This window comes from Grampus griseus, assembly GCF_964374135.1.
Source record: "Grampus griseus genome assembly, chromosome: 2".
Classification (NCBI taxonomy): domain Eukaryota; kingdom Metazoa; phylum Chordata; class Mammalia; order Artiodactyla; family Delphinidae; genus Grampus; species Grampus griseus.
In genome coordinates, this window is record NC_139018.1 from 60082948 (window position 1) to 60095452 (window position 12505).

The window sequence follows — 12505 nt, forward strand, 5'->3', positions numbered from 1 at the left end:
TGGGAGAGGAAATTTCAAGGGAAGAGGTGATGGTTACAGTCTAGAAGGACACTTTGAGGAAAAAAACGTGGAAGGTCACTAAAGGCAGCCCTTTTCTTTCCTGCCACCTGCTCTTCAGCAATGGAGCCACGTAGTTGAACTCTTTCTGACCTGGTTACACAAACGTTTTCCCAAGGGGAGGGGATCTCACCACCTCTCTGGGTAGTGTATTTATTCTCCCAAGGGCTGCTCTTTGTTTTTCTTAGTTTGCATTTTAACACGGACTAGTTTCAGTAGTAATATAAGGAACAGCACATAACACAATCTGTCATCCAAAAGTTGGAAAACAGTCCCAGGAGGTTAATTCCTGGTGTTTTCAAATACTGAGGAAACACTCCCAAACAACATATGTGCTTGTATGTAGGTCATGCGATGGATCATAATTATAAACAAGAACATTTTTTAATAAAAAGGCAAAAAGATGTCAATATAGAGCCATAATTAATGAGCAACTATTTAAAGCTGGCTTACTATATTCAGTGTATTACAATATTCAAATAATATATTGCATGTATAATTGTATATTCGGTATATTACTATTGTGTGTGTGTGTGTGTGTGTGTGTGTGTAAGGAGTATAAAGAATAGTCTTTGATTTCACGGAGCTTATACTTTGGGTGAGGAAATAAGCTGTAGTTTTTTGGAAATGTAAACAAAATATAACAGTAACTAATTTAATGTATAGGTGTATGATTACTTAAGGCTTTGGATTTTAGGTAGCAAGTCAACTCAAGGAGAATTAAACAACAAAGTGGAATTTATAATAAGGAGACAGGAATACGTCACAAGAGCAGGAATGCATCAGGGACCCTGAAAATGATCCGGAAAGACTGGAAAGCCGTCACCTCCTTTCTGTTTTCTAGCCGCCCCCACACCTGGCTCATTTTCTAGGTGCTCCAGAGTGCCTGTGTCGGCGTGCTGCTGATGGGCTGCTTGATTCCAAATCCAAATTTTCAGTTGAAGCAATCTGATTATGTTAATTGGGTTGAGCATCCATGATTTGCACAATTGTGTAATAGAAATAGAGCTGTCAGAGTTCAGAACTGTTTTCAGAGAAGATGCCCATTATAATGTATTGTTAAATATTTTGTTTAGGGGTGTCTACTCTTATTTTTACTACCAGTAGGTGTGGCTGAGCCATTAGATTCCAAATGGGTAACAGTTTCCAGGGTTGGGAAAATAATGAGGACTTGTCATGACAACCCATGATTTGGTCAGAATTTCTGTTTGGTGCTGTAGAGATTTTTCTATTGAATGGTTATTTGCACATACATTAATCACAGCTATGCTTGGTGGGAATGTCACTCTGCCATCTGTCATATTAGCTAATAGTCATGCTTTTCTTTCCTGTATGTCAAAGTTTCCTTTTGGAGAAAAAAGTCTTTGCGGGGTAGTGTAGGATTATATCTTTGTTACCAAATTAACTTTTATTAAGTATAGTAGAGACAGTCTCAGCATTGAGGACAGGTCTGTAAGTACTCAGGAGAGCACTGAAATTTTATTACTTATGTATGGTTCTCTCTCCAATTTTTAAATTATTTGCATTTCCCCTTATCTTCAGTTTCTGTTAATGTGCTGTGCTTGGTAGGAAAATACCTGAAAACTGTGGTTCTTTCAGAACGTCTTCTAATGTGACATGAGGCAAAGTGGACACAATGGCAGTGCAGCACAGAGGGTGGAATGATTCACTGCAGTTCAGGTGGCTTGAACTGAACTCTCAGAAGATCTTGGATGGTTTTTAAAACTGTCCTTGACATAATTTTGATAACGAGGTAATGTGTACAGTGGCATTTGTTCAAGTTTGCTTTTGAGAAGGATTCATTTACTGCTATTAGTTCCTTAACCTTTTCGTTAGTTTATTACTTAAATACATACAGCCAAACTTTTTATCAGGAGAGCTTGTGAGGAGTACTGAATATGGTTTCATGTAGGACACATAGGCATAGTGATTCTTTAGTATTACGTTAAAAAATGGAAAGACCCAAGATAAATTAAAATCAAAGAACTTTTTAGAAACTTCCCATAGGGAACTTAAAGAAATAGAAAGGGCTTTTATGTCTTTTTATGTCTATATATTCAGAAATAAAGTCAAGCTATTCTTTTCTCATCTTTTTTTTTGTGTGTGTGGTACGTGGGCCTCTCACTGTTGTGGCCTCTCCCGTTGCGGAGCACAGGCTCCAGACGCGCAGGCTCAGAGGCCATGGCTCATGGACCCAGCCACTCCGCGGCATGTGGGATCTTCCCGGACCGGGGCACGAACCCGTGTCCCCTGCATCGGCAGGCAGACTCTTAACCACTGCGCCACCAGGGAAGCCCCTTTTCTCATCTTTAAATGAAATTTCAAATTAGTGAAAATTAATTACAGGGTTTGAATGTAATTGGAGAATGTAATATGAAAAACACTTTATATTATTAAAATCCAGGGATGTATGTTGCATACAACATATTTGTTTCTGTGTAGAATGCTCATTCACTCATTCATTTTTGGCCTGGCCATAGAGATCCAGATGCTTATGATCTCATACTAGGAAAATGAAAGAAGTGGAATTACAATGAGATTTCTAGAGTAAGAAAGAGTTTCTTCTCCACAATGGCTCAAGTCAGTGAAGCTGATGGGTCCTGAGCTGGGACTTTGCTATAAAAGTAAGACCTCAATTTACTACAGCGTCAATGGCTCTTTTTCTGTAGGCTGATGTGGATGTAAGTGGTATGGCAGGTGACTTGCCCGCTTTTCAGATCAGTGGGGAGACTCGAAGGAGCTGGAGGAGCAGTTAATTAATCTGGCTTCATGTGGAAATTAATGCCTGGAGCCTGAGTGACACAGCGTAGCATCTTTCTGGTGTCCCTGGGCTACTTGCTGATAGCATCCTTCATTTATTCACACAACATATTTGTATTAAGAATCTAGCAGTGGCTCAATACATGTGTGTCAAGTAAGCTAGATGTGCACTGATTTAGGATTCTGACTGTAACTTTAATAGCACCCAAAACTGCCTAAAACAGAGGTAACAGGTAAAACAGAAGCTTATGAAAAGGCTTCTAAATCTCAAAAATTCTTTGTTATATTGTCTAGATTTTAGAGTTTATATCTGACTGTGACACTAACTTGTCTTGGTTAATCTACATCAGGGCTTTGCCTCAGTTGACTACTTTGTAAAAACAGTTAAATTTGTTTTATTCATAGAAGATTTGTGGTATAGTTATGCTTGAATTATAATTCACCCCACGTATTGAATACATACTATGTGTAAGGCATTTTGTTAAATTCTCTGAGGACAAAAATACATTGAATATATACATTAAATATAAGGTATCGTCCTTTTTCTCAAAGAGTTCATGGTCTAATAGTGAAACTGAGATGTATGAAAATATAGTAACACCTATCAGACTGTGATAAATACATGTATAACAAAATTAAGTTTAGCTATGTGAGTTTATAGTTTCTTATAATAAAGCTGTTCAGAATGCCATTTTTGGAATTATTTAAAATTTTCCTGGGTATTTTAGATTAAGGAGAGCCTGTGTGTGCACACATGAGCACGTGTTTACCCTAGTGTGCAGGTGCAGGCACTTTGCTGTGTCCGCTTGTCTTGTTGGATGCTGTGTGTGATGTAGTGGAAGGCAGAGGACTAGATGTCATTCTTCTTTAACTTTCTGTGTGACATTGGGCTTATCATCAAATATCTTTGGGTGTTGTAAATAGAGGATACACATACCTCTCCTGGGTAAAGGATTGTTCTCTAGCTCAAATGAGTAATCAGGAAAGGTATTTTGGAAATGCTAAAGCCACACACAATAACTCTAAGGAATTAGTTTCCTTTGATTTAAGGTATTCTCTCCAATTCTTATGTAAGCATTTAAATATTATGAAGAGTGGTTGCTTTATGATGATAAAATGTTATAGTTTTCTTTGTACAGATCAAAAAGCCATAAGTGTTTTTATTTTTTTTATTTCTGAGGTATACATTTTAAAGTAATAACTAGAATTATGACTTATAACATTATACCAGAACATATAAGGTTTTTAGAAATTTCATGTAATGTCTGAAACATTTATATTAACATATTTCCATACAAATAACCCAAAGAAAGTTTAGTATTAGTTGTTTTTATTGTTTGTTTTTTTATACTACAGGTTCTTATTAGTCATCAGTTTTATACACATCAGTGTATACATGTCAATCCCAATCGCCCAATTCAGGACACCACCATCCCCACCCCACCGCGGTTTCCCCCCTTGGTGTCCGAACGTTTGTTCTGTACATCTGTGTCTCAACTTCTGCCCTGCAGATTGGTTCATCTGTACCATTTTTCTAGGTTCCACATACATGTGTTAATATACGATATTTGTTTTTCTCTTTCTGACTTACTTCACTCTGTATGACAGTCTTTAGATCCATCCGCTTCTCAACAAATGACTCAATTCCGTTCCTTTTTATGGCTGAGTAATATTCCATTGTATATATGTGTACCACAACTTCCTTATCCATTCATCTGTCAGTGGGCATTTAGGTTGCTTCCATGACCTGGCTATTGTAAATAGTGCTGCAATGAACATTGGGGGTGCATGTGTCTTTTTGAATTATGGTTTTCTCTGGGTATATGCCCAGTGGTGGGATTGCTGGATCATTTGGTAATTCTATTCTTAGTTTTTTTTTTTTTTTTTTTGTGGTACGTGGCCTCTCACTGTTGTGGCCTCTCCCGTTTTGGAGCACAGGCTCCGGACGCGCAGGCTCAGCGGCCATGGCTTACGGGCCCAGCTGCTCCGCGACATGTGAGATCTTCCCAGACCGGGGCATGAACCTGTGTCCCCTGCATCGGCAGGCGGACTCTCAACCACTGTGCACCAGGGAAGTCCCTATTTTTAGTTTTTTAAGGAACCTCCATACTGTTCTCCATAGTGGCTGTATCAATTTACATTCCTACCAACAGTTTAAGAGGGTTCCCTTTCCTCCACACCCTCTCCAGTATTTGTTGTTTGTAGATTTTCTGATGATGCCCATTCTAACTGGTGTAAGGTGATACCTCATTGTAGTTTTGATTTGCATTTCTCTAATAATTAGTGATGTTGAGCAGCTTTTCATGTGATTCTTGGCCATCTGTATGTCTTCTTTGGAGAAATGTCTATTTAGGTCTTCTGCCCATTTTTGGATTGGGTTGTTTGTTTCTTTAATATTGAGCTGCATGAGCTGTTTATATATTTTAGAGATTAATCCTTTGTCCATTGATTCGTTTACAAATATTTTCTCCCATTCTGAGGGTTGGCTTTTTGTCTTGTTTATGGTTTCCTTTCCTGTGCAAAAGCTTTGAAGTTTCATTAGGTCCCATTTGTTTATTTTTGTTTTTATTTCCATTACTCTAGGAGGTGGGTCAAAAAAGATCTTTCTGTGATTTATGTCACAGAGTGTACTGCCTAGGTTTTCCTCTAAGAGTTTTATAGTGTCCGGTCTTACATTTAGATCTCGAATCCATTTTCAGTTTATTTTTGTGTATGGTGTTAGGGAGTGTTCTAATTTCATTCTTTTATATGTAGCTGTTCAGTTTTCCCAGCACCACTTATTGAAGAGACTGTCTTTTCTCCATTGTATATCTTTGCCTCCTTTGTCATAGATTAGTTGACCATAGGTGTGTGGGTTTATCTCTGGGCTTTCTATTTTGTTCCATTGATCTATGTTTCTGTTTTTGTGCCAGTACCATATTGCCTTGATTACTGTAGCTTTGTAGTATAGTCTGAAGTCAGGGAGTCTGATTCCTCCAGCTCCATTTTTTTCCTTCAAGACTGCTTTGGGTGTTCACGGTCTTTTGTGTCTCCATACAAATTTTAAGATGATTTGTTCTAATTCCATTAAAAATGCCATTGGTAATTTGATAGGGACTGCATTGAATCTGTAGATTGTTTTGGATAATATAGTCATTTTCACAATATTGATTCTTCCAGTCCAAGAACATGGTATATCTCTCCGTCTGTTGGTATCATCTTTAAATTCTTTCATCAGTGTCTTATAGTTTTCTGCAGACAAATCTTTCGTCTCCCTAGGTAGGTTTATTCGTAGGTATTTCATTCTTTTTGTTGCAATGGTAAATGGGAGTGTTCCCATAATTTCTCTTTCAGATTTTTCATCATTAGTGTATAGGAATGCAAGAGGTTTCTGTGCATGAATTTTGTATCCTGCAACTTTACTAAATTCAATGATTAGCTCTAGTAGTTTCCTGGTGGCATTTTTAGGATTCTCTATGTATAGTATCAAGTCATCTGCAAACAGTGACAGTTTTACCTCTTCTTTTCCAATTTGTATTCCTTTTATTTCTTTTTCTTCTCTGATTGCTGTGGTTAGGACTTCCAAAACTATGTTGAATAATAGTGGTGAGAGTGGACATCCTTGTCTTGTTCCTCATCTTAGAGGAAATGCCTTCAGTTTTTCACCATTGAGAATGATGTTTGCTGTGGGTTTGTCATATATGGCCTTTATTATGTTGAGGTAGTTTCCCTCTTTGCCCATTTTCTGGACAGTTTTTATCATAAATGGGTGTTGAATTTTGTCAAAAGCTTTTTCTGCATCTATTGAGATGATCATATGTTTTTTATTCTTCAACTTGTTAATATGGTATATCACATTGATTGATTTGCATATATTGAAGAACCCTTGCATCCCTGGGATAAGTCCCACTTGATCATGGTGTATGATCCTTTTAGTGTGTTGTTGGATTCTGTTTGCTAGTATTTTGTTGAGAATTTTTGCATCTATATTCATCAGTGATATTGGTCTGTAATTTTCTTTTTTTTAGCATCTTTGTCTGGTTTTGGTATCAGGGTGATGGTGGCCTCATAGAATGAGTTTGGGAGTGTTCCTTCCTCTGCAATTTTTTGGAAGAGTTTGAGAAGAATGGGTGTTAGCTCTTCTCTAAATGTTTGATAGAATTCACCTGTAAAGGGGCTTCCCTGGTGGCTCAGTGGTTGGGAGTCCACCTGCCGATGCGTAGGGCACAGGTTCGTGCCCTGGTCCCGGAGGATCCCACGTGCTGCAGTGTGGTTGGGCCTGTGAGCCATGGCCGCTGAGCCTGCGCGTCCGGAGTCTGTGCTCTGCAGCGGGAGAGGCCGCAGCAGTGAGAGGCCTGCGTACCGCAAAAAACAAGCAAACAAACAAACAAAAAATTCACCTGTGAAGCCATCTGGTCCTGGACTTTTGTTTGTTGGAAGATGTTTAATCACAGTTTCAATTTCATTACTTGTGATTGGTCTGTTCATATTTTCTGTTCCTTCCTGGTTCAGTCTTGGAAGGTTATACCTTTCTAAGAATTTGTCCATTTCTTCCAGGTTGTGCATTTTATTGGCATAGAGTTGCTTGTAGTAGTCTCTTAGGATGCTTTGTATTTCTGCGGTGTCTGTTGTAACTTCTCCTTTTTCATTTCTCATTTTATTGATTTGAGTCCTCTTCCTCTTTTTCTTGATGAGTCTGGCTAATGGTTTATCAATTTTGTTCATCTTCTCAAAGAACCAGCTTTTAGTTTTATTGATCTTTACTATTGTTTTCTTTGTATTTTATTTATTTCTGCTCTGATATTTATGATTTCTTTCCTTCTGCTAACTTTGGGTTTTGTTTTTTCTTCTTTCTCTAGTTCCTTTAGGTGTAAGGTTAGATTGTTTATTTGAGATTTTTCTTGTTTCTTGAGGTAGGCTTGTATAGCTATAAACTTGCCTGTTAGAACTGCTTTTGCTGCATCCCATAGGTTTTGGATCATCATGTTTTCATTGTCATTTGTCTCTAGATATTTTTTGATTTCCTCTTTGATTTCTTCAGTGATGTCTTGGTTATTTAGTTACGTAGTGTTTATCCTCCATGTGTTTGTGTTTTTTACATTTTTTTCCCTGTAATTGATTTCTAATCTCATAGCGTTGTGGTCAGAAAAGATGCTTGATATGATTTCAAATTTCTTAAATTTACTGAGGTTTGATTTTTGACCCAAGATGTGATCTATCCTGGAGAATGTTCCATGCGCACTTGAGAAGAAAGTGTAATCTGTTTTTGGATGGAATGTCCTATAAATATAAATTAAATCTATCTGGTCTATTGTGTCATTTAAAGCTTCTGTTTCCTTATTTATTTTCTTTTGGATGATCTGTCCATTGTTGTAAGTGAGGTGTTAAAGTCCCCACTATTATTGTGTTACTGTCGATTTCCTCTTTTATAGCTGTTAGCAGTTGCCTTATGTATTGAGGTGCTCCTATGTTGGGTGCATAAATATTTATAATTGTTATATCTTCTTCTTGGATTGATCCCTTGATCATTATGTAGTGTCCTTCCTTGTCTCTTGTAACATTCTTTATTTTAAAGTCTATTTTATCTGATATGAGTATAGCTACTGCAGCTTTCTTTTGGTTTCCATTTGCTTGGAATATCTTTTTCCATCTGCTCACTTTCAGTCTGTATGTGTCCCTAGGTCTGAAGTGGGTCTCCTGTAGACAGCATATATATGGGTCTTGTTTTTGTATCCATTCAGCAAGCCTGTGTCTTTTGGTTGGAGCATTTAATCCATTCACGCTTAAGGTAATTATCGCTATGTATGTTCCTATGACCATTTCTTAATTGTTTTGGGTTTGTTTTTGTAGGTCCTTTTCTTCTCTTGTGTTTCCCACTTAGTGAAGTACTTTAGCATTTGTTGTAGAGCTGGTTTGGTGGTGCTGAATTCTCTTAGTTTTTGCTTGTCTGTAAAGCTTTTGATTTCTCTATCGAATCTGAATGAGATCCTTGCCGGATCTTGAGTAATCTTGGAGTAATCTTGGTTGTAGGTTCTTCCCTTTCATCACTTTAAGTATATCATGCCACTCCCTTCTGGCTTGTAGAGTTTCTGCTGAGAAATCAGCTGTTAACCTTATGGGAGTTTCCTTGTATGTTATTTTTTGTTTTTCCCTTGCTGCTTTTAATAATTTTTCTTTGTCTTTAAAGTTTGCCAATTTGATTACTGTGTGTCTCAGTGTGTTTCTCCTTGGGTTTATCCTGTATGGGACTCGCTGCGGTTGCTGGACTTGCGTGGCTATTTCCCTTCCCTTGTTAGGGAAGTTTTCGACTATAATGTCTTCAGATATTTTCTTGGGTCCTTTCTCTCTCTCTTCTCCTTCTGGGACCCCTAGGATGCGAATTTTGTTGCGTTTAATGTTGTCCCAGAGGTCTCTTAGGCTGTCTTCATTTCTTTTCATTCTTTTTTCTTTATTCTGTTCCGCAGCAGTGAATTCCACCATTCTGTCTTCCAGGTCATTTATCCGTTCTTCTGCCTCAGTTATTCTGCTATTGATTCCTTCTAGTGTAGTTTTCATTTTAGTTATTGTATTGTTCATCTCTGTTTGTTTGTTCTTTAATTCTTCTAAATCTTTGTTAAACGTTCCTTGTATCTTCTTGATCTTTGCCTCCATTCTTTTTCCGAGGTCCTGGATTATTTTCACTATCGTTGTTCTGAATTCTTTTTCTGGAAAGTTGCCTATGTGCGCTTCATTTTGTTGTTTTTCTGGGGTTTTATCTTGTTCCTTCATCTGGTACATAGCCCTCTGCCTTTTCATCTTGTCTTTCTTTCTGTGAATGTGGTTTTTGTTCCACAGGCTGCAGGATTGTAGTTCTTCTTGCTTCTGCTGTCTGCCCTCTGGTCCATAAGTGTTTTTAATTGTCCTTAATTCTCCATGGCATGTTCCTTTTCATTCTTAATGACTCCACATGGCTTAAAATTAATTTACATCCTTACCTAATGTCATATCATGGCTCTTTGATATACTTTGATATAATTGCAGAATCTTTTGATAAAGCTTAAGATGCACAAAGATTTCCTTTATGTGTGTATGAATAACTAACTATAAATATGACCCAAATTTTATAGTCTTTATCCCCCTTCTCATTCTCAAAGGATAATCGTGTATAGATTTCACATAATGGCTAAAATACTAGACTCAGCTGAAATACAATTAATTTTTATAAATGAAAAGATTTACAAATTGTAGGTCAAGGACAACTACTCCTTAGTAATAGTAACCCTTTATTTAATGCCTGGATTTGACTTAACACAAAGTTCTGCTATGAAATGAACACACACTTCCTGACTTTCCTGGCTTGCTGGCGGATGAGCAGCCTGAATAGGGTTTCAGTAGATGCTCTGTGGGGCTTCATTTTAAAATTTTTATAGAGGTATTATGATTTTAGTCTGTCGAGTAAAAATATAGTTTCTCTCCTTTAGGAAGCCCCAGAGCCTTAGCATGATGCTGGGTTTGAAGATGGAGAAGTCAAATATCAACTGGGAGAGGTAATGAGCAGGTGACTTTGGAGCTGGCTGGGAGATAAGGAGGTTTCTGGGCTTCAGTCTTGAGCAGAGAGATAGAATGCAGAAGACCAAGAGCACTATTGAGTCTGTCAAACTCTGGGATAAATTAAAAGCATCTTTTCTTAGTAGGAGCCATCAATTTAGGAAAGGAGCAATTAGATGATACCAGTAGGATATTAAAAAAGCAGTTCTCGCCTTTAAACTAGAATAGGAGAGAAGTGATGGTAAACTAAGCAATCAGGAATTGTTCAGAAGTAACTCTATAGGGTAAAAAATATACTAATCTGCTTTTAAGGAGGAGGTTTTCAAGCTTTATTTTAGCAGCATTAGCTATTTCTTTCAAGTGGAATCTTACATGGCTTCCCACATTCCCTCTGTACCCGCTTCATTTATAAAATAGGTAAAAGTAGAGTTGCTGCAGTTTGAACCAGGGATGGGGGAGCCAGGGCTCATCTGATTGTCATTCTCCCTGTGGTCCCTCAGGTAATCTCTTGGAGCTTGAGGGTTCCACAGACCACAGTTTAAAAGCTACTACCTCAAGTTATAAAGGAAAACAGAAGTTTAGACCAGAAAAAATGCTAACTGTATAGCTTGGTCAATTCACTTAAGCTTCCTAAACCTCAGTTTTCTTATCTGTAATCTTGGAATAATAATATTTACTTCGTGTGGTTGTTGTGAGGGTTAAATTAAATGAGCTAATGGACTTATTAGCTGCTTAATACCATGCTTGATATATTACAATGACTCAGTGCAATCAAGTATCTATGACTTAGTTTATCTATCAAATCATTTCTGAATCTCTTCCTTCCAACTGAAATAAACCATTATGTGTCAGTTACTAAGCTGTTGTCTCTCTCAGCTCCAAACCTATCATACTTCTATTCCCTACTCTGTCATGCTGAGGCTGGGACTCTGTATACCACATTTCTGCTTAGTCAGGAGTGTCCGTGTTGGGCTTTGCCAACAGGGGGTGCCAGGGAGCATGCACAGCTGGTGGAGGGAGAAGGGACTTGGACTTGCTCTTCTCTGTTGGTTCATGCAGGCTTTTTGATTTTGTCAGGGTCACCCTTACCTTACTTCACCCTGGCCACAGCAGTTGAGTCCAAAGAAGCAGTTGAATCCAGTTTTCGTTTCACTAATGCTGGTAGGATCAGCCTTGTCCAACTCCCTCAGAGACACACCAGCATCAGGCAAGCAGTGCCCCCTCCTCGATAGTCTGGGTCCCCACAGAAGGCCCCTTCAGCAAGCTTCTAAATTTTAATAATTTCAACCTCTTCCCTTTGTCTCTCCAACTCTAGGTGTGGTAATGGCTTCCTGTGGTTTTTACCTCTGTGATACCTTAGAGTTCTGTCTGCCTTTTCAGCTATTCAATATATAGTTAACAATTATCTATATTAAATTCTATCTATTAAAAGTAAGTGTGACTTTTGTGCCCTAACTGGACTCTGAAAGATACTGACACCTGTTCCCTCCTTTGTTTCCCTACTGGGATTTGTTTTTGGGTCCCAAGTGCCTTCATAATTAACTGGTGCATGGTAAGTCCATATATACAGCTGCCTACTGAATAACTCTAACTGAGTATCTCTCTTTGGATCCCACACTCAGTATTTCCCAACCTGTATTCATCATCTTTGCTCATTGCTACACCTGCAGTTCCTTCTTTATATTGGTCTGTGGCATCAGTGTGTGCTTTTAATTAATTAATTAATTGGCTACACCACGTGGCTTGCAGGATCTTAGTTCCCTGACCAGGGATTGAACCCATGCCGTCAGCAGCGAAAGCGTGGAGTCCTAACCACTGGCTCGCCAGGGAGTTCCCTCAATGTGTGCTTTTATTTTTTTTATTAATTTATTTTTAATAAACTTATTCATTTTAATTTTGGCTGTGTTGGGTCTTCGTTGCTGTGTGTGGGTTTTCTCTAGTTGTAGCGAGCGGGGGCTACTCTGTTGCGGTGCATGGGCTTCTCATTGCTGTGGCTTTTCTTGTTGTGGAGCATGGGCTCTAGGTGTGTGGGCTTCTCTAGTTGTGGCTTGTGGGCTCTAGAGCTCAGGCTCAGTAGTTGTGGCACACGGGCTTAGTTGCTCTGAGGCATGTGGGATCTTCCCGGACCATGGCTCGAACCCGTGTCCCCTTCACTGACAGGTGGATTTCTTAACCACTGTGC